General features: G+C 42.5%; 1 protein-coding gene across 8 annotated transcripts in view; it reads left to right on the top strand.

The window, feature by feature from the left end:
• MYPN (myopalladin) overlaps nucleotides 1–22,436 on the top strand; it is a 314,293-nt gene that overhangs the window by 53,342 nt on the left and 238,515 nt on the right. For 5 of the 8 annotated variants that reach the window (XM_033941752.1, XM_033941754.1, XM_033941755.1 and 2 more), the window contains exon 2: nucleotides 6,908–6,943. The exons of the other annotated variants lie outside the window; for them this stretch is intronic. The gene's annotated coding sequence lies outside the window, so the exon portion shown is untranslated. The remainder of the gene's footprint in view (nucleotides 1–6,907; nucleotides 6,944–22,436) is intronic. 8 annotated transcript variants of the gene reach the window in all.

Raw genomic sequence — 22,436 nt, 5'->3', positions numbered from 1 at the left:
TATTCAAACTATCCATAGAAAGATTTCTGCCTGATGTCTTGGTGCCTTTTCTTTGGCAGATAGAATATTCAGGATATTTGTGGCAATGCCTCCTTAAGATTCCAAGGACTTTCTGAAAATTATTTATTTAAAAGTTCTAATGGAGATATGCTCATAGATTTAGGAAAATTCACCAAATGAAGATTTAACCTTGTAGAATTCTCAAAGTTCTCCATTTTGGAAATCAAATCTCAAATACCATCTCCATGTAAGTTATCCATTAAGTCACCCATCTTTTGCAAATCTGCCACTTTTTGTTGAACACCACCAAATCTTGCCTCTAGTTTACTACTTTTCACCTCCTGGGTCATTAGTTTGTTTTTACAATCTTGTAAGGCAGCATCAGTATCAAATTTATGAAGCAAGAACATTTTTTTCAAGTCATGGAACTACATCCCGATAGTCTAATGTAATGCTCGCAGGCTTAACCAGTGGGGTATACTGTGAATCAGATACTTGTACAGTAAAACGTTCCTGAGTTAATGCTTCCTTCAGTGATCCACTGACATTCTCATTTCCAGCAGAGACACGTTGTTGAATGCTATCTGACAAACCAGACGAAAACTGTTCTGCTTCTCTCAGTGAATCAACTACCAGGGCTCTTAATTCACCTTCATCAATCTCCATTGGCAGAGCATTAATCTCTTCTGACTGCACCAGCACCTCCAACCCATTAGGAATTGATGTGGTGGTGGATTGCTCCACTGTCTCTTACATACCTGGACTAGGGGGCAGAAATCAGTCCTTGGGGCTCAGCATGTTATCAAGTACCAACAAGGCTGCCTCAGAGCTAGTGCTGGAACAAATGGATCCTCCTGTCATCATGGTAACAAACTTCTGAAATGATGAAGTTGCAGCAAGCAAGGACTTGGAAGGGTTAAGTCCTAACTTTACCCTTACACTTCACCATCTTTGGGGAAAATTCTTTACCTCCTTCAGAGCCCAGATCGATATGTGCCATCTGTGATCACCCACACTGTTCAACTTATTCTTCCTGTACACTGCCTTGGGTGAATTGTTTCCAAAAGGCAGTAAATAGATCCTAATAAACCAATAAATTATGTTCATACTTTAAAAAAAAGGCATAGAAAGGGTAACCTGCAAAGAGCAGCAGCTGCAAGCCAAAAAAGGGAAGGGGTGTTGAGCAGTCCCAATGTTGAGCAAGAGATGGATCACTCTTCAGAGTGGAAGAGTAGCCCAATGCTTAGAGCAACAGACTGAGATCCTAGGGATCTATGTACTATTTCCACTACAGCTCCTTGTGACCTTGGGCAAATCACTTAACCCTGTATTGCCTCAGTACAAAAAAAAAAAAAAAAAGCAAACAAAGCAAAACTTAGATTGTGAACCCACTAGGGACAAAAAAAAGTACCTGGATATGTGTATATCTAGTAACACTATAGAAATGATTAATAGTAGTAGGGTTAATCTGCATGAAGCAGCAAGTACAGTCATGGGCAATTGGAATAAAGAACTTTAGTTTTTGTTTCATGAAAGAAATACATTTCCTTAGTGCACACATGAATGTAATGTAATGTAATGTAATGCAATTTTATTTCTTATATACCGCTAATCTGTTAGGTTCGAAGAGGTTTACAGAAAATATACATTAAGGATGCAATAAGATAAGATAGGTAAAGATAGGTACTTTGAAAATCCCTTACTGTCCCGAAGGCTCACAATCTAACTAAAGTACCTAAGAACAAACAAATTAGCAAATAATAGAGAGGTAAATAAAGATAGAAGAAAAAAGTGAGATATGAAGCATCCTAATAAGAATACATTGAATTTAAAAGTACCATGAAAAAGGCAACAATAATTTCAAGGCAATACAACTATTTGCTTTCAAAGGAAAATACAAAGGTCCATTGCAAATAGCAGCAGCCAAATATAGACATGCAATTATTTATTTGGTCTTAACTTTAAAATATGACCCCTCCCCTTTAATAAAACTGTAGCACATTTTATAGCACCGGCCACGGTGGTACCAACTCCGATGCTCATAGAATTCCTAAGAGCGTCGGAGTGTTGCCGCCGCGGCTGGCACTAAAAATCGCACTTTGGTTTTGTTAAGGGGGAGGAAATAATGTTTTAGAAAATTAAATTATATGTGATACAGAATAGAACTGAATGTATTACTATGTCATATGCTGTCAGCCGTTAGGCATCAATTTCATGGAATCAGAACAGACCCTGAAGTGAAAAGGATAGCCTTCCTCTAGCAGAGACAAGCTGCAATCACAGATGAAAATTGTTTTACCTCCTGTTGGCTTGTGCTAGAAAAATGCATGACTAGACAGCTGGAGGAACTGAATCCTCTTACATTCTCAAACTAAGTAAAAGGAGATGATATCGATGGCTCTGAACAGTGCATACACTTTCAACCACTGATTTTTATAGAACTCATAGAAAATAGTTTTCATAATATAGCTGTGATTAATGTGGGAAGTAGAGCTCTAGGACAATTCATTGCAGTTCCTTATTAAGCCCCTCTTTTATGAAGCTGCGTTAGGCTTTTTTTTTTAATCACTGGCCGTGGTGGTATTAGCTCTGACATTCATAGAATTCAGCCATAGGAAGCATATAGGGCACCTATCTGGTTGGCATGGTGGACATTATCTCACTTGGCTGCAGATCCACAAGGTCTACAAGGTCACCCTTGAATTTACTACAAGGTCACATCCTTCTCTCCTACCCACCATCCGCTCTCCTGAATTTTTCAGACTCACACCACCCCTTCATCCTTCACCCAAACAACTCAGGAAGCTCCCCTTGCCTGGTTCCACCCTCTCGACCATCAGCTACTGCTGACTTTTCTTCCTTCTCTGAAATCACAGAAGAAACTGCACAACTTCTGTCTTCAGACAAGCCTACTACACACCCCTCAGACCCTATTCCCACCCCTCTACTTGACCCCTTCTCACATACTGTTATCTCTCCCATCTGTCATATTCTCAATCTATCCATTTTCACTGCAACTGTCCCCACTGCCTTCAAACATGTGGTGGTTAAGCCGCTTCTCAAAAAACCCTTGCTAGACCCCACCTGCCTGTCCAACTATTGTTCTGTCTCCCTTCTTCTATTCCTATCCAAGCTACTTGAGCGCGCTGTTCTCTGTCACTGCCTGGGTCCTCTTCTGTTGCTATCCCGCTAGCAATTGCCATACCATAGGGTTCTGTCTTAGGACCTCTTTTTCTTTCTCTACACCTCTTCTCTCGGTGCCCTGATCTCCTCCCATGGCTTCCAGTATCACCTGTATGCTGATGACTTCCAGATCTACCTCTCTACACCCAAAATTTCACCTAAAGTACAAGAAAAAGTCTCTGCCTGTTTGGCCAACATTGCTGCCTGGATGTCCTGCTGTCATCTGAAACTAAACATGTCCAAGAATGAGCTTCTCCTCTTTCCTCCTAAACCCTCAGCACCTCCTCCTTCACTCTCCATCTCAGTAAATAGTACTGTAATTGTTCCAGCCTCCTCTGCTCACAACCTTGGAGTCATCTTCAATTCCAACCTTTCATTTTCTACATACATCCAAACTGCTAAGGCCTGTCGCTTCTATCTCTACACAAACAGGCAACCTAGTCACATCAAGGTTTGTGAGGGGGACGCTCAGGGCACCAAAAATGGCTCACGACTTACAACCCAAAATTAGATAAATGTAATGTAGATAAAGGGTGAAGGGTGCTCTCAGTGTGAACCATCAGTGATAGGAGCCCAGCTCCGACACTTCACTTCTGGGTCAAGGCGGTAAGCCTCCACCCCCACACCATCATCGAGCACCCTAAGTGTGCTTCAAATTAAAGGGATGAGAGTCCACTGAATCAAACAAATCAATCAATTAAAGTGAGTAAATCAAACTCAACACAGAAAACCTGAGCGACCCCCAAACAAACCCTGCCAGCCAGACCACATGACAAAATCACACACCACCATACAAAATTTCCAAATGAATATAATACTTATCTGAAAACAAACTAATAAACGCAAAACCGCACCAGGAGAAAAAGGTTCGACCGCGCTGGTTTCGGGAGGAGCCCTTCTTCAGGAACCTGACCCCCGACGGGACACAAACGAAGAGGTCGGCTGGAGGGCGGGGTGCCCGGGTGGGAGAGCACACACGCCTAAAACGGAACTCAAAGCAACGTCATACACCAACCAACCAATCATACAACAACATACAGACCAATCACACACAAGGGCAAAAACACCCTTTATCTACATTACATTTATCTAATTTTGGGTTGTAAGTCGTGAGCCATTTTTGGTGCCCTGAGCGTCCCCCTCACAAACCTTGATGTGACTAGGTTGCCTGTTTGTGTTATTTCTATAATAGGATTTTTGGCAAATTTTGGAGTGTATTGTTGTGGCTTCTATCTCTACAACATCACCAAACTTTGCCCCTTCCTCTCTGAGCACACTACCCGGACCCTTGTACACACTCTCGTAACCTCACATGTAGAATATTGCAATCTACTTCTAACCGGTCTCCCGCAGTACTGCCTCTCCCCTCTGCAATCTGTGCAAAACTCTGCTATGTGACTAATCTTCTACCAACCTCGCTACACTCTCCTTAAATCACTTCACTGGCTCCCTATCCGCCATCGCCTACAGTTCAAGCTCCTATTGCTGACCTACAAGTGTATTCATTCTGCTGATCCTCAATATCTCTCCTCTCTCCGTATACACCTCCTAGAGAACTCCATTCCTCAGATAAGCTGCTCTTAGCTGTACCCTTCTCCTCCACTGCTAATTCCAGACTTCGTTGCTTTCATCTAGCTGTCCCCTATGCAAGGAATAAATTTCCTGAGTTTATCCACCAAGCCCCTTCTCTTGTTTAAAAGCAGACTAAAACCCCATCTTTTTGATATAGCCTTCAGTCCATAACCCTACTCCCCACTGCCCACCAACCCAGCCAACAGATTAACCGTTCCCCATAGCTGTATCTATGACATCTCGTTTGTCTGTCTTGTCTGTCTTATCTCTTTCGAACAAGGGCTGTCTTCTTTGTGACTCTGTACAGTGCTATGTACGACTGGTAGCACTATAGAAATAGTAGTAGTAGTAGATCAACAAAAATGCAGGATAAGAACCTAGCTGTGGAAGCAAGATGGGTTTTCTGTATGTTTGTAATGGGATATGCATTGAGCTTTTAGTGAATAGTGGTAAGGCTAAGGTATTGTTAAAATGTGCCAATAAAACAGTAGCCGTTTTTAACCCATCCTGCAGTTCAGTATGTCTTTATGGCTGGTCATTACTAGGTATAGTGGAGAATGATGGGAGAGGGAATCCCGGCTGCCTATGTTAGGGAAATGGCCACCAGTTGATCTTCACCAGCCCCACCATGAACATAGCAGAGGGAGACCTGTCAACATTAGGAGCTCAGTCTGGACCCATCTTCCCCTTCCTGGAAGCCCATGTATGTGTGGGGTCACAGCTACATGTGTGATTTTTTCTATGTTGGCTATCAGCTGGTGAGAGGAATGGGAAAGGGCCTTGAGTAAATTAAAGTAACACTTGGAAGCCTGTTACCATTTGTCATTGAGCCAGGCTACCAAACTCCACCCTTCCACCCACTTTGAATTACTTGCCAGATCAGTCAGATGCATATGGAAGATAAGGTTCTAATTAGAAAGAGTTATTGTATTAACCTGTCCTATTAAGCCCTCTTAGCTCTGTTAAATGTATTCCTGATGTGTCGGTTGATAACCCATGTTATTCAATATTATGTCACAGTTTGGTGGAGCACCCAAACCTTGATGACAAGAAAATATTGATAATGGTCAGGTTAAACACTGTGAAGCCACTGTTCACCAGGAGGACAGGCTGACTAGTTAGTGCGTGTATAAGGCTTCTAGCTGGTTGGCATTGTGGGTAAGGTGCAGCATTTATACTTCTCCACATTCGATTAGCAAAGTTATTTTATAACATCTTTTTCATTGGACCCCTGAGGAAGGTGTTTTACCGAAACACGGCCCGTGTTGGGTCCGTAAACACAAATGTGGACAGTGTTTCTTTGAAGAAATAAAACAAAGTTTTTGAACATTGTTGGCTTCCACATCTTTTGCCTTGTTTGGTTAGCCATTTTCTCTGTTTTTTGTCATTTCACTGGACCAGGGATCGACCAAAATGTAGAATGGAAATCTAGCTTGGCAAACAAGGCAAGTTACCTGTGTATTTGTGATGGTATAAGCCCTGAGCTTTTATGGAGGAAGCAAGGATGGAGTAGTAAAAAAAAGGGGGGAGGGGTTAAGGGAAAGGCTCAATTTGCTTGGGTATTGTTGTTGTTATTGTTGAAAGGTGCTCGTCATTGTGTCTTTATGGCGAATGATGGGAGAGGGAATTCTTCCTGTGTTATGTTACAGGGTTAACATAATTGTATATGGTGTTGTGTGCCTTGCTTGATGTGGCACACCAAGAGGACACAATGGTCTTTCTAGTCCTATTCAAGGCATATATTAATATTTTGGCGTGCATGAAAGGTTATTCTTTGGATAAAATTTCAACATCTATTAAACCATCCAGAAAGTAATTTAATATTGTGCTAGATCTACTGGACTATCTCATACCACCAAATGAAGAAGGATTAGTGAAGTGTTAAGACATTATTAGATATGTTTCAGGTGAAATTAAAGTATCTTTTTGCCTATGATATTATGTCAATAACTTAGAACTGTGTCGTCTTTGGCACTCCTTCAGATCTTGTCCTTTCCCAAGGCCCCATATTATCCTTTGGATCTTTGCCCAGTTTGTTTGATAAAATTGTTTGCAGAATGTGCTTGCACATGGAATTTCTGCCTTTATTAATTCTTTCTGTTAGAGAGAACAGAGAAGCTAATCCCATTGCTCTGAATGTCCTGTTTTGCAGGGGACAGGACCCGGCAGGCTATAAGCATGCACAGAGGTGAGTGTTTTCATACATGTTGACCACCTCGCCAATACTACTCCATGGGGTTAGGGAAAGGAAGCTGCTGAGAAGTGGGGAAACACAAGGAAATAGAAGATACTGAATACCTCGAGACAGGAGGGAGAGGGATGCTGGATACCTCAGGGTGGGGATGGGAGAGAAAGAGGGAAATACCTTGAGAAGAGATGACAGGGAATGAGAGAGATGCTGGAAACATAGGGGGGGGGGGCTAGGAAAAGGAAGGGGAGATGCTGAATATGGTAGGGAAGGGCCTTGAGCAGTGGTCTCAAACTCAAACCCTTTGCAGGGCCACATTTTGGATTTGTTAATGTCTTATTAAAGAAATGACAATTTTGCATGAGGTAAAACTCTTCATAGTTTATAAATCTTTCCTTTTGGCTAAGTCTTAATAATAATATTGTCATTTATAGCTAAAGAGACATATGATCAAGAAACTTTTATTTTCCTTTTGTGATTATGATAAACATACCAAGGGCTTCAAAATAGTACCTGGCGGGCCGTGAGTTTGAGACCACTGGCCTTGAGTCACCCCTTGATGGGGGAGTCACATAGCTGAACATTTGCTTAGGCTATCAGATGCCCTTGGGCTGGCCCTGGTGGTGAATATAAATTCATTATCTACATATTTTAAAATGTATATATATGATACTGGGCCATTTAATTTACTACACAGTCAGATATTAACCATATAATAAGAAGTATACATAGGTCAGGGGCAGAGGTAGAACTTACACTTTATATATGTATAGCTGTAAAATTCAAGACAAAGAACAAAGAAAGAGAGTCCAAAAGTCCAACCAACAACAACACCCACAAAGATGAAACTGCCTTCAGAACTGGAATAAAACTTGTACTTTATTGCATGAATTATGAACAAGACGTCTTGTCCATAATTCATGCAATAAAGTACAAGTTTTATTCCAGTTCTGAAGGCAGTTTCATCTTTGTGGGTGTTGTTAGCTGTAAAATTCAGCCAGGAAAGGAGACAATTTTATAGAATAGTGCTAACAGTTACATGCCTATTCCATATACATGTGTGTGAAATAAGGGCATTTATGCACATATGTATGCAAATTCACGTCTAAATGTCAAAACTTCTCTTTATTACTATTGTGTAGAACTGTGTTTAACTTGCTTCTTTTTTTAACTCTGTGTTCCGTCAGGAGAAGTTATGACCGACTATGCATATCGTGTATTCTACATATGGTTTCACACATGAGCAGAACCTGGGCGGGACTCGTGTACACCTTCATGCTTAACTAACAGAGGGTTCCTTTTACTAAGCTATGCTAAGCGCTAGCATGCACTTACCACAGTTTAAAATGGCTTACTGCAGGGCACCCTCAGGTGTCCTGTATAAGTTCCAAATCTGCTTGTGCTACGTATGCGTCAAAAAAATATTGTTAAATTTTTGTTGGAGGGACGTGTCTGAGGATGGAGAGCAGGCATTTCTGCACTCATCAGTTAGCATGTCTACATTACCACATGCTAACTGCCTAGTGCAGGATTACCACTTGAGCCCTTACCACCTACATAATAAGTGTCAGTAAGTGCTCTTAAAGTAATTCTTTGTAATAATTGAAATAAAAAATTGGTCATTTTCCAGCTATGATAAAAATGGCCTTAGTGCCTTGTTAAAATTGCCCTGTGTATGGGTAAATTATCAGTTTATTTTATGCCTGCTGAAGTAAAAACATAGTCACCCCTGTCGTTACCACTTACATGTACAGTATATTATTCAGTGGCACTACATGTGATCTTTGGCAAGCCTCTTAACCTTCCAATGTCTCAAGTACAAGCTCAGATCGTAAGCCCTCTGGGGACAGGAAAATACTGACTAAACATGAATGTAACTTGTCTTGAGTTACTACTGAAAAAGGTGTGAGGAGGAGGGATTCCTCTGTTCACTGCAGGAAGCTGCTATTGCACAGCACTAATAGAAATTACATCAGACAAGGCAGGCCACAGTAGAGAAGATGGGCCGGCGGCAGAAGGGCAGCACATGTGAATCAATGCTGTCATCCAGTAACTTTTGAAACAGTTAAAAAGGTAGACTCAGGGCGGGGGGTGGGGGTTTGAGGAAGGAAGAAGATAGATGCTGGCCAGTGGGGAGGGAATGGAAGGAGAGATACCAGGGAAAGAATGTGACAGAGACAAAAAGTAGGTACTGGTCTGTTCGGCGGCAAGATGCCACTCCTAGAAATGTGCTGCCTGAGGTCTCCGCCTCAGTTGGCCTCATTATAGGGCCAACCCTGCCAAAGAGCTTGCCTTAAATTTGGTATATTTTGTTACTCAATTCTAGCCATTTTGGAGCCCACTGATTTCTGTACTAGTGTGTCAGAGTTGCAGGGATTTGAAAATAAAATAAGCACAAGAAAAAGATCTTAAATAGAAACTGGTTTCTGTGCTTTTGGGTATTACTGTGAAATGGCAATGCAAACTTTTCTAACTTGGTGTTCAGGAGAGGTAATTGATTCTGCACGGGCCTTTCTGTTGGAAGAGGTTCCTTTGGGAATTAGTTCTCAGGAAATTCAAACTGTACTGGAAAGAAACACAAAAGTGGAAGGTATAAAAATCCTAGGTAGGATGGGGGACTCCACACAGGAAAAATTACTAGTCTTGAATGCATGCCCTCAAGACAAAGACCCTAGAACACTTCCAGAGAAGACAGTGCCAGACACTGAGGCCACATCCTGGAAAGTCCATAGTCTGTTATTGAGAAAGACATGGGGGAAACCACTGCTTGCCCTGTATCGGTAGCATGGAATGTTGCTTCTTCTTGGGTTTTGGCCAGGTAGTAGTGACCTGGATTGGCCACCGTGAGAACATGCTACTGGGCTTGATGGACCATTAGTCTGACCCAGTAAGGCTATTCTTATGTTCTTATAGTCTAAAGAAGCTAGTGGCCCCTCAAAACAGACAGAGGCAATAGCAGCTCTCTGTAATGAACAGAGGAATCCCCCCCCCTCCTCATAATACTAAAGATACCTAAATGAATAGTGCCACTGAATATACATTAAAAGTTAAGTGGTGGCCCTAGCAGTGGTGTAGCAAGGGGGGGGGGGAGATGAGGGGGGTGGTCCGCCCTGGATGCCATGTTGGTGGAGGCATCAGCACCCCTCCTCCTCTCTGCCTCTTGCCTCTTACCATTCCTCCACTCACTACACACACGCCCACCCTTCCCCCGTACCTGGATTCTAAATTTATGTTCGTGGCAGTCAACAATGTGCTCCCCCGCCGATGTCACTACTGGGTGCCGTGCAGACGGAGAGCCGATGGGATCGCAAGGAACATGTTGTTGACCGCCACAAGCAACAATTTCAACTAGAGGTACGGGGAAGGGAAGGGCAGGGTGCACAGCAGGCAGGAGTGGGGAAGAAGTGGGAGGGGGAGATGAGGGAGGGGGAGGGGCGCCACCGCCTCAGACACATTTCACCCTCATTATGCCACTGAGCCCTAGTATTTTATGGATATAGTCCAATGCTCTGGTTTTTATTTATTTAAAATACTTGTAACCTCCACTTTCCAAATGTTTAAAAATACCTGCAGGTGCTGGGGCTAATTAAGGATCAGTTTGAATTCCCAGCAAGAATAATACATGAGAATATTGGGTTCACCTATGCTTCAGAGGTTAAATATCTTGGGGCAATTTCAAATGCAGACTGCTTTTTTCAAGATGAGGACTTCATGCGCTAGTGTACACTGTCAGCCTCAGATTTTTGGGCAGTTGTCACACACACAGACTATTGTAATGCTGTATATCTGGGTTAACACAGGCCTACATTGGCCCTTTACAACTGGTTCAAAATGATGCTGCCCTGATACTTATGGTACTAAGAGGAGAGAGCATATTATTCTGGTTCTGAAGACTCCATACTAGTTGCCGGTGGATTACACTATGTAACATAATTGTATTTATTTTTTGTTCCTGGGTAATAAGTGTTCTTTCTTAATTGCCGATGCCACAGAAGTATAGAACATGGCTATCATTCCCCTCAAACTATACTTTTGTGACCAGGACATTGATATTTTTGAAATTTACCTTTTTTGCAGAACATTCCAGATTGAATCCAAGCTATGTAAATTTAGGGGCCCTTTTACTAAGGCTCAAACATCTGGCAGATGCATTTTGCTATGTATGCAGCCAATTTATCAAGACAAGAGGGAAAAAGTACTCCATAGAAGCATCTGCTAAGATGTGCAGTACCTACAAGACATGTTTTGGGGACTGTTGGGGATCAAGACAAACCTTGGGCACCTCACTTCACATGCGAGCACTGCCCAAAAAAACTCTGGCAGGTAAGACAATTATGTTTCTCACTAGGATGGTGGAATTTTCTGCTATAAAATTTCTTAGAATGTTTAATTTTTTTTAAATACAATGATATTTGAAAATATATCAAATATGAAATATGTTGCAAGAATCTCATACATATTAGTCTTAAGTGAAATAAATTTATTGTTGTCATTACTACAAATTCATTTTATTCTTCTACAGGATAGTACAGAAGGGAAAAGAGAGCCATGAAGTTTGAAATCCCTAGAATTTGACAGGAAACCACTGAACACTCAAGCAACTGCTACATCTGTATGGTGGACCCTTCCAAACATTGAATTGACAAGCATGCATCTGCAATCATGTATCTGGACATTCCTTCATTCATCACCCTGGTGCCACATTACCTTGAGCTCCCCATACCCACTGCCCCAGAGAGAGAGCAGCTGTCTTCAGAAGAAAGCAGCAAGTCAGAGAAAGAGGAAGACGTCATAGATCCAGTTTACAACAACAATGGTGCAGTTGATTTTATGTGAACAGAGTCGAGCTCCTTTTGGGGAGATGACACGGTATATAAATCCAAGATTTAGATTAGATGAGAGAAATCCCATATTATCCAAGTCCAAAAGACCTCAATGACTTGATCAGAGATCGTGGTCTCACCAAGTCCAATGCCACACTTTTGATGTCTAGATTCGAGCAGTGGAACTTGTTGGATCAATATGTGCAAGTCTCAGATAAGAGGAAGTGTCACCAAGCTTTTTCTACCTTCTTTACTCATCAAGATAGGCTCTGCTTCTTCCACAGTGTGACCAGTTTGAGACAACTGGAATCACCTGTAGCCGAAAGGTGTGGCATCTCTTCATTGACAGCTCATCAAAGAGCATCAAAGCTGTGCTGCTCCACAACGGGAACAAGTACCCATCTCTTCCACTGACTCATTCAGTGCACCTCAAAGAAGATTACAACAGCATCAAGACCTTACTAGGTGCCTTGAAGTATGATGAGTAAGGCAGGGACTTCAAAATAGTGGCATTCCTAATGGGTCTCTAAAGTGGTTTTACCAAGTTTCCTTACTATCTCTGCCTTTGGGGCAACAGGGACACAAAGGCACACTACCAAAGGCAGGACTGGCCATAGTGGGCCAAGTTCTTTGTGGTGAGAAACCATGTCAAACAGAAACCACTGGTGGACCATCGGAAGGTGCTGATGTCATCACTGCACATCAAATTGGGCCTAATGAAACAATTTGTCAGAGCTCTAGTTAAGGAGTCAAATAACTTCAAAGTGTCTTCCCTAATCTGTCTGAGGCAAAAATCAAAGCTAGTGTCTTCATTGGACCACAGATAAAAGAAGTTTCTGGAGTGCAAGGAATTTCCCATGAAGCTAACTAGGAAGGAGAAAGCAGCTTGGAACAGCTTTGTTGCAGTGACAATCACAAGGCTCAAAACTTCATGGAGTTTGTTGAGAATCTGGTGAAGAATTACAGTAAAAAAGTCTGTAGGATGTCTCTCAAAGTCCATGTCCTTGATGCTCATCTTGAGAAATTCAAGAAGAACACGGGAACATACACAGAGGAACAAGGTGAGTGTTAACACTAGGACATCGAACATCGCTATCAAGGACAATATAATGAGAACGTGATGGGAGACTACATCTGAGGACTGATTTGTGAAAGTGACTTACAATTAATCACAAATCTTGAAAAACTACTCACTTCTAAATCTGTGGTCATCTTTGTATAACTTCAATATAAAGGCATGTTAATTGTGATTCATATGTTGCTTTTTATGATTAAGAATGAAAAGATGAATATTCGTAGTTTTCATGTTTTAAATAAGTAAATAGCAAATTTTGACTATCCTGGACATAAAAGCACAATTTTATGGAAATAGATATGTTCTATACTTTTTAGGCATGAACAATTAGGAAATTACACTCAGGGCTTGATTCTGTTTTGGATGCCAATCGCGTGTTAATCACATGTTGGTGTCCAAAAGAGAATCACATCTACAGTCCCAGTTAGATGCCGAAATGTAGGCCAACATTTTCAGGCCTACATTTAAGGCATCCTTCTTGCATCTACGTAGTGTCACCGTGTATCACCAGGCTGGGCCGCACCTAAGCGGGGGGTGGCCGAAAGAGCCTAGAGCACACGGTGCTGACCGAGCGGATTTATCAATACTAATTGGAGTTGGTGGATCAAGTAAAAACACCCAGTTTTGCTTCCAATACAAAATTATTTTATTCCAAGAGAACTTCAGCTCCCAAAAACCAAAATTGCATTCACAGTTCAAAAAGAAAAAAAAACCCTCGTATTTCCCAGATATAGTCCAAAATAACTCTCCTCTATCTCAAGGCAATAGTCCATAGATTCCAAACTACTTTCAAAATGCTTTCATGCAATTGGATACAGCCTCTTGCTGGCAATCACTTCTGGCAGCTTTAGACTGGATCCACCTCTGAACTCTTTGGATGCAGAGCTCAGGGCAGAAGGGACTTCCTCCCACAATGACCAGTGTCTGTGGTCCCTCCCAACTAGGAACCACAATCCAACCTATGGAAAAACCTCCAAAGGAAAAAGGTCTTCAAACTATTGCCAAGGTTGGGCAGTGCTAATTGCCACAGCCTAGAAACTCTGTGGTTCTTGCTCAAAAGGAACCCTCACAAGCCACTAAGGCTTTCAGTAACCTCTCTTTTGCCTTGTTTGCCTTGAAGGTTACAGAGACAGACAGCACCTTAATTAGCACAACCAGTCTCAGCCTAACTTCCTTTAAACCCCATCGGTTTCCATAGCCCACTGGTCAGCATCAACATCTCCCTCTTTAAAGTCCATGGATTCTTCCTGGTCTAAAAAGTCTTTATTATCAGAAGCTTCCCTCATGAATTCATTTAACATTTCAGTTTCCATAAAGTTAGATCTGACCAGGGTGTTAGGCTGAGGTATACTGCTGCAAGCCTCAGGATAATGAGCAACAGGTGTGACTTGTTCCTGGCTAAATTGAGGACTAGAATGTTCCTGGTGTTGCCGGGAATTATGTCCCCCATGGATGTTAGGAGATGTGTGGTGCACCCTCCACCTAGGAACAATATCCTGAGAACTTTTAGTTACCCTTACCCTTTGTTCTCCCTTTTCTAATTCCGGCAAAAACAAATAGGTATTTCCTTGCTCTTCACCGAACCTTCCTTGCCTGGCTGTAGTTCTGGGCTGAGGTGTTGATGTGGGTAGTGTTTTATCACTTTGGGAGAGTATTTTCCTCTGCCTAGCCCTAGGCATCGGCGTCCTTTCACTACCCGGCTCAGTCGCAGGGCCTACCCTGTGACAGTAGACGCATAGTGACGCTTAAGCCTGCCCATGGCCACTTCTGTGTGAATCCATGTCCATGCCACTCCTTGGGTGTACTTAAGCATCGCTACACATCAATGTAGACACACTGTGCATCTCTGTAGATGCACTCCAGAGGCCTACAGTGTGGGCATCCTGCCTAAGAGAGGGTTTTTTTAAAAACATGCATCCTGATTGGCTGCCACATGGTGGTAGGACTCCTACTGCTGCCTGCCATCGGGACACATGCTTTCGAGAATCAGGCCCTTAGGCCCTGATTCTCCAAAGTGCGTCCCGATTTTAGGCAGCTGTAGACATCCTACAGCTGTCTAATCAGCCAATCGGGATGCACGTTTTTAAAAAAAATGCTCCCCAGGCAGGCCGCCTATATTGAAGGTGCCTCCGGGAGCCTAGGGAGGCCCGCAAGACGCCTAAGCTCGCCTAAGGGCCTTAGGCGGCCCTACGCGTCTCCCTAGTAGAGGAAGAGACGCTTAAAATGTAGGCCAGCAAAATGCTGGTCTACATTGTAAGTAGACGCGGCCGCTATACTTATGGAAGCAAGGGATCTCCCTGCTGCAATAAGTATAGCGGCTGCAGTCGCGGCCGCCTGTCCCATCGCTGACAGGAGGATGCCCAATCCTCCTGCCGGAACCCCCTTGGAATCCCCCTCCCCCACAAACTGGTAATCGCTGGCAGGAGGATGCCCAATCCTCCTGCCGGAAAGCCCGACGACCCGACAACCCCCCCCAAAACTAACCTCCCTCCCCCAACTAACCTTTACATGTTGGTCGGTTGGACGGGTCTTGCTGCCGTCCAGCCGACGGGCCCACCTCGTGGAAATGAGACAGGCCCATCTCTTCCCAGCCCATCCCCGCTAAATCTAAGGCCTGATTGGCCCAGGCTCTAGAAGCCTGGACCAATCAGGCCTTAGGTATAGCGGGTCCGCCCATCCCCACTAATTCTAAGACCTGATTGGCCCAGGCTAGGCACCAGGCTAGGCACCTGGGCCAACCAGGCCTTAGGATTAGTGGGGATGGGCGGACCCGCTATGCCTAAGGCCTGATTGGTCCAGGCTTCTAGAGCCTGGGACAATCAGGCCTTAGATTTAGCGGGGATGGGCCGGGAAAGGGCGGGCCTGTCTCATTTCCACTAGGCGGGCCCGTCGGCTGGACGGCAGCAAGACCCGTCCAGCCGACCAACATGTAAAGGTTAGTTGGGGAGGGAGGTTAGTTTTGGGGGGGGGGGGTCGTCGGGTCATCAGGCTTTCCGGCAGGAGGATTGGGCATCCTCCTGCCGGCGATTACCAGTTTGGGGGGAGGGGGGTTGCAGAGGGGTTCCGGCAGGAGGATTGGGCATCCTCCTGTCGACGATGGGACAGGCGGCTGCGACTGCGGCCGCTATACATATTGCAGCAGGGAGATCCCTTGCTGCCATAAGTTTAGCAGCCGCATCTAATTTAACCCGATTCTCTAACCGGCGTCTGTACCATGGACGCCGGTTACAGAATCGGGGTTTAGTGTAGGACCGATTCTGTATAGGACACCTCTCCTGGGCGTCCTATACAGAATCAGGGCCAAAATATCTGAGGGTTGTGTGTTGACACAGAATTCTAACAGTATGGCAGGCCAGGGTTTACCAGCTACTGGCCTTTAGGTTTCAAGTTTAGTTAAGTCCAGAGTTGATGCTTTAGGTTTTTGGGACCAGTTCCAGATAACGAGCAATTTCATCATATAGCACAGTGCCTCTCAAACTTTTTTAGCTCTGGCACACTAAACAGAACAAATGTTTTTGGGGCACATTATAATTAAAATTATAAAATTGCAAAAAACAATAAAAAATTAGATTTTACAGTTATTTATTTAAAGTTCTTTAAGCTATGTATGGATAATTGTAGCAATGATGAAACTAAAGTAGATAGAATAGAATTGCTAATCAATGCAATGGAATGTGCTTGCTTTTGAGTGCAAATTAACTCAAAATACAGCTCGATAGTCGACAAGCAAACACGCATTTCATCATCCACCATCTGTAGTTGTTCTCTTTTTTTTGATTTAGGGCTCCTTTTACTAAACTGCAATAGCGTTTTTAGTGCGCGCAGAATTTTAGCGCACTCTAAACCCGTGCTATGCGGCTAGAATCGCAGCGGGAGGGTCCTTAGGTACCTGGATCAATCAGGCTCTAGGATCCTGTGGGTTGGGCAGTGGAGGGGCGAGCCCGCATCAATTGGACGGGGGCGGGCCTGCTGGCCGGACGGTGCGAGGAGCCGTCCAGCCAACTTGCAGGTAAGCCCAAGGTGGGGTTCCGGGGTGGGGGATTTCATTGGGGGGTCCAGCAGGAGGGGTTGGGTACCCTCCTGCCAGCGATCTTCGGGGGGGCCATTGGGGGGGGTCTGGCAAGAGAGGTTTGGTACTCTCCTACCGCGATCGTCAGCTGGGGGCGGGTTCTGTCAGCAGGAAGGGTTGAGCACCTTCCTGCTGGCGATCGTGGATTTTGTCAGCAAGAGGAGTTGGGCACCCTCCTGCTGGTGATCTTCGGGGGAGAGCCTGGGGGGGGGGGGGTTGGGGCATTTTAAACCCGACTGTGTAACTGGCATCTGCAACATGGATGTCGGTTACAGAATCAGATTAACTTTGGGCAGGTATAGGCCCGATACCGAATCCAGGCCTAAAAGGCCACTTGAAGTCCAAAAACATAAACCAATATGAAAAAAATGCATGGCCTATTAAGTTTTTAAAGTGTTTGTTTCACTGCATGTGATCAGCCCATCTTCTGCTTGCTATAACTTATAGCAGGTCTTCCCCATTGCTATTCTGGGGACCTCACAGCCAGTTGGGACTTTTGGGTACATGCAATGAATATGCATGATATAAACTTGCTATACCCAGCCTCTAATGTCGACAAATTTATTTCTTGTATATTCACTGCCAATTTATGCTGTAGTTTGCTGACTGTAGTCAGCCTTAACTCTTTTGTAAACGGCTTAGAATCGAAAGGCTTTTGCGATATAAATAAAAATTGATGTTATGTTATATTATTCACTATGGATATCCTACATGCTATTCAAGTATAGTGCATTCTTTTCCAAAATAATGCATGCTCTTATGAAATGAAATAGAATACTGTAATACAAATGAAAAACAAAATAAGATGCAAAGAAATGGAAATGTTTTGCCAACATACCTCTAGCATATGTCATGGCAGCTTAAATTTACCTTGTAGCTTCCAATAAAAATATATATAATATAACACTAATACAGAACAAAATATATACATAAAAAGCAACAACAAAAATAAATATTAATAATTATTCCTTCTCATATTCCAAAAAGCATGCTGAGAAACAATTGTCTTTAGCCATTTCAAAAAAAAAAAATATCCTCCATAACATAACATCGTATTTCTATACCGCATAACCACAAGTTCAATATGGTTTACAAAAATTACATAATCTATAAAAAGGGCCATAGATAACTACTTGGACAAGTACCTAGGGAAAAGATAAGACTTCAATTGTTTCCCAAAGTGTTCACAAGAGTGAGAAGTAAGAAACAGTGAACGAAAGTCTTTGTCATGAAAAGCTGCTTGAAATGAAAGCAGATGATCATGGTATTTCTTTCCTTTGCAGCCTTTAATATTGGGAAATACAAACAGAGTATGTGATTTTCTAATATTCTTATGGGATGCAATTGAAAATCTGTCAGCTAAATAAAGTGGGGCTTGGCCATAGATAATGCGTGCCTCCACGGGGAGCCAATGCAACTCACGACAGAAAGAAGTTACATGATCATATTTCTTTAGACCATAAATCAATTTTACCGCAGTGTTCTGGATTAATTGTAATCTGGTAATATTTTGCGTAGTCGTAGTTAAATAAGCAATATTACAATAGTCCAGAAGACTCAGTACTAATGATTGAACCATAAGCTTGAATGCAGAAATTTCAAAGTACGATTTAATAGTACGGAGCTTCCAATTAAGTTTAAATTCTGAGATCCAAGAGTCCATCAGATTCAAGACAAGTTTAATGGTGTGAGTGATTTGAACCAGTGTAGTATTGTAAGGATTGATTGTAATATCATCAGCATAGCTGAATAATTTTATTCCTAAATTGTTCAGTTTGAAACCCAGTCTCATCTGGGTAGGAAGATTACCCACAAAGTTGGACCAGTAGCAGAGATCACTCCAGCCCAAGCTTCCATTAACTAAGCCTGCTGAAGGGCTGGAAGCTGAAACTACATCTGCCCTGATGAATGCAGTGAATGAAAGGGATCGTATTCTTCTAAACGTGTTTTAGTAACTGAGGGTCCTTTCCTTTTCAATGCCTGACAAATTAGACATAGCACCTTGAAATATGTTTGATAACACTATGTAACAAGATTTTCTTCCTGGGCACTAAGGGGCATATTCTCAAAACTAAAATGTGCCTTTAAGGTGCTCACTAAACTGGTTCCAGTCGGTAGATTATCAAAATGGCTTACTGTGGTCTTTTACGAGTTTTCTAGCAGTCTCCGATACTGCCATGCAAATGTAGTACAACAAGATAATTAATTTTAAAATGAGCACTCCAAGCAATTCTTCATAATCGCCGAGTGATTTCCTAACCTTGCTGTGCCACATTTGCAGCCAAAATTTGCCAACAAGGTTTGAGCTGTCATAGCCTTACTTTCTGATCAGTGCCTGAGCGTTGATTGGCTCAGGCACTGACATGAAAATAAGGTCTGACAGCTCAGACAACACCCCCACCACACACGCATATTAAAATTAAAACAAAAAATCAAAATTGAAGATCAGCAGGAGAGATGCCTACTCTCTCCTGCTGCATCGCACAATCACCAGACACTGCTAAACTCCTCCCTCCCTCCCCCCGCAGTGAGAGAGATGCCCACTCTTTCCTACCATTGCCCAACACCCCCAAACTCTCCCGGGCCCCCGACTCTACACATCCCTCCCACAGTGGGAGAGATGCCAACTCTCTCCCGCCATTGCCCAACCTCCCACCCCTCCCTACCTTATTCAGGAAGTCCAGTTGGAGGGACACCTACCTGCCCAGCTAGCAGGCCAGCCTCTTACAAAATGGTGGGCCTTCCCCTTCCCAGTGCATCCTGGGATGGGTTGGAGCCTTTGGCGCTGATTGGCCCAGTTTGCTTAAGGCCCCTCCTATGTGTCTGGGCCAATCAGAGCTTTAAGCCCCTCCCTGTTGAGTTCAGGGCAGGGGGGTAGTTATCGGGGGGTGGAGGGTTGGGCGATGGCGGGAATGAATGAGCATCTTTCCTGCTGCCGGAGGGGGTGTAGAGTTGGGGGCATGGGGGAGTTATGGGGGGGGGGTTGGAGTGGACATCTCTCCCGCTGCCATGGACATCTCTCCTGCTGCCATGGGGTGTCGGGAGGTTGTGCAACATGGCAGAAGAGTGGGCATCTTTCCTGCTGATATTTGATTTGTTTTTTGTTTTCTTTATTTTTTTTTGGGGGGGGGGGTTAGTGTGGGTGTATTCTGCGCTTATGCTGATTGCTACCATCAGCTACTCATCTCAAGTAAATTTAGCAAGTCTATGCTCCGTGAACCTCATTTACATGCACTGTTTTTGGAGAATGACATGCTTTTTTAAAATCGTTACAAGAACGGCTTCAATGAGTATATAGACACAGAAAAACATCCTCAAACTTAACAAACAGATGAGTAAAGTGCTGTGGTTTGGGGATAATAATTCACTGCCGAACACTGATCTACTTCTGGCTATAGGAGAAAAGCTAAAAATTGGGGGGGAGGGGGGAAACCCATTAAAAAAATACTAGGTGTTATTCTGGATTCTTACTTAACTTTTGGAGACCAGATTGACTCCCTGGTCATAAAATTCTTCTTTGGATTCAGACAATTAAGAGCAATTAGATCCATCCTAATCCAGACCAGTTTCAAAATAGTTGTGCAGGCTGTTCTACTTCCATATCTAAATTAGTTTAACACCTTGTACTATGGTATCACTGAAAGGAAATATAAGAAATTGCAGCTGCTCCAGAATACAGCAGCTGGATTAATTGGGTGGGTTGATTTGAGAAGTTGAGTCCATTACTGGCTGCCAATGAAAAAGAAAGTTCAATTTAAGATCGTTTGCCTGGTCTACAAGGCAATATATGGTGAGAACGTTAACGGATTTGTATCAGATATTAAGGTCAAGCACTCTTTTCATAACTCAAGAACAGCACAGTGCCTCAAGTTGGCTTTCCCTTCTCCCCACCAAGTTCAGCAGAAAAAGTTATTTGAGTCTACCTTTGAATTCCAGGGATCAAAAGTTTGGAATAGCCTACCATTAAGTTTGCGCCAGCTCCCCTCTTACTACAATTTCAGTAAAATGTTAAAAGACATATCTCTCCTCCTTGCAACTCACTTGAGATGCACTCTCTTAAGATCCAATAAACCACACTGTAACCTGAATCAATTATCCTTGTAACTCTATTGTAAACTACAATGATTCCTAGTTGAAATTTGCAGGATATATGAAATTATGTGGTATGGTATTCTGTACTTTCAGTACCTGTATTGCTTTTTTTTTTAAAAAAAATAAATCTTTATTAATTTTCAATTCAAGAACAGTGCAATGAAATGTACATACAATTAACTTCATAAACAGCACTTACAATCAAGCAAAGAATATTACAAAATATTTTTCCCCACCCTCCCACCCTAATTCAAGAACAGAAACAAAGTGCATTAAATTATACATACTTATAATATCAGAAAACAGCACTTACATTTGATTCATGAATACTACAAAATATATTACCCCCAACCTCACTGGATGTGCAAATCAAATAGAAAATAAAGGCATAATTCAACTAATCAGAATTAACAAAATTCATCAATGGACCCCATATTAATTTAAATAGCTTATTATGACACAATATTTCTGAGCTCATTTTTTCATATTTATAACATAAACATAAAGATCCCCACCAAAAGGAAAAATTAAGTCTGTCCCAGTCATAATGAGAAAGAGTCTGTTTTTATGTTTTTCTAATGGACGTTTAGTCATTAATAATGCCCCACAGATTACCATCTCATCTCAGTATTTATGAGACAAACTTGGTTTTTTTCTGTTATGTGAGAGTTTTTTGGACCCCAGTTTGTTTACAAAAGTTGGACAGTTCAAAGTCTAATAGATGCTGGCACTGTCATCTTGAAATAGGGACACTGGATCATTTGCTGTTCTATTGTCCCTTGATACTCAACTTTTGGAAATCAATATGGGGACAAATTAATTTGATACTGGAATCTTCAGTTCTCTTACCTGTATTGCTTTTTGATTTCTTTTACCTTGTTCTCTTTTTCTTACATTCTTTTGGTTATCATTTTATATTGGATGGATATTATCACGTAAAATGTCGTACATTTTTGTCTGTATAGATTAGTTCAATAATTATTGATTACCTGTATTTCATATATGGGTTTGGGTACACAAGGCCTATATTTTGAGACGTATTTTTTTCTTATTGTAAGCTGATTAGTGTTCTGTACATTGTTAGTATAAGATATTTTTGAAGCAAATTTTAAAACTCTTTACTGATATTATTTCATGCCCATAGCCAGAGTCCTCTAACAACTATAGATATAATATCACATGTGATCTCTATAGGTTTCTTTTTAAAAGCTGTGATAGAAAGTGGCCTTAGCGCGCCCTTAGGTAGTTGTTTTCCACATCTTAAGGTAATTTCTACCACAAGCAGATAATAGACAATTCCCCCCTCCTCTCCTTTACAAAACCGTCCTAACATTTTTAGTGCTGTTACCATTGCAGCCAATGCTAAAAACCGCACTATAGTTTTGTAAAAGGGGGAGGGCATTTATTAGCAACCAATAGTAAAACACATATAGA

This window comes from Geotrypetes seraphini, chromosome 4 (assembly GCF_902459505.1).
Source record: "Geotrypetes seraphini chromosome 4, aGeoSer1.1, whole genome shotgun sequence".
Taxonomy (NCBI): Eukaryota; Metazoa; Chordata; class Amphibia; order Gymnophiona; family Dermophiidae; genus Geotrypetes; species Geotrypetes seraphini.
The sequence above is the reverse complement of the archived record's forward strand: the minus strand, read 5'-3'. Positions and strand labels throughout refer to the sequence as shown.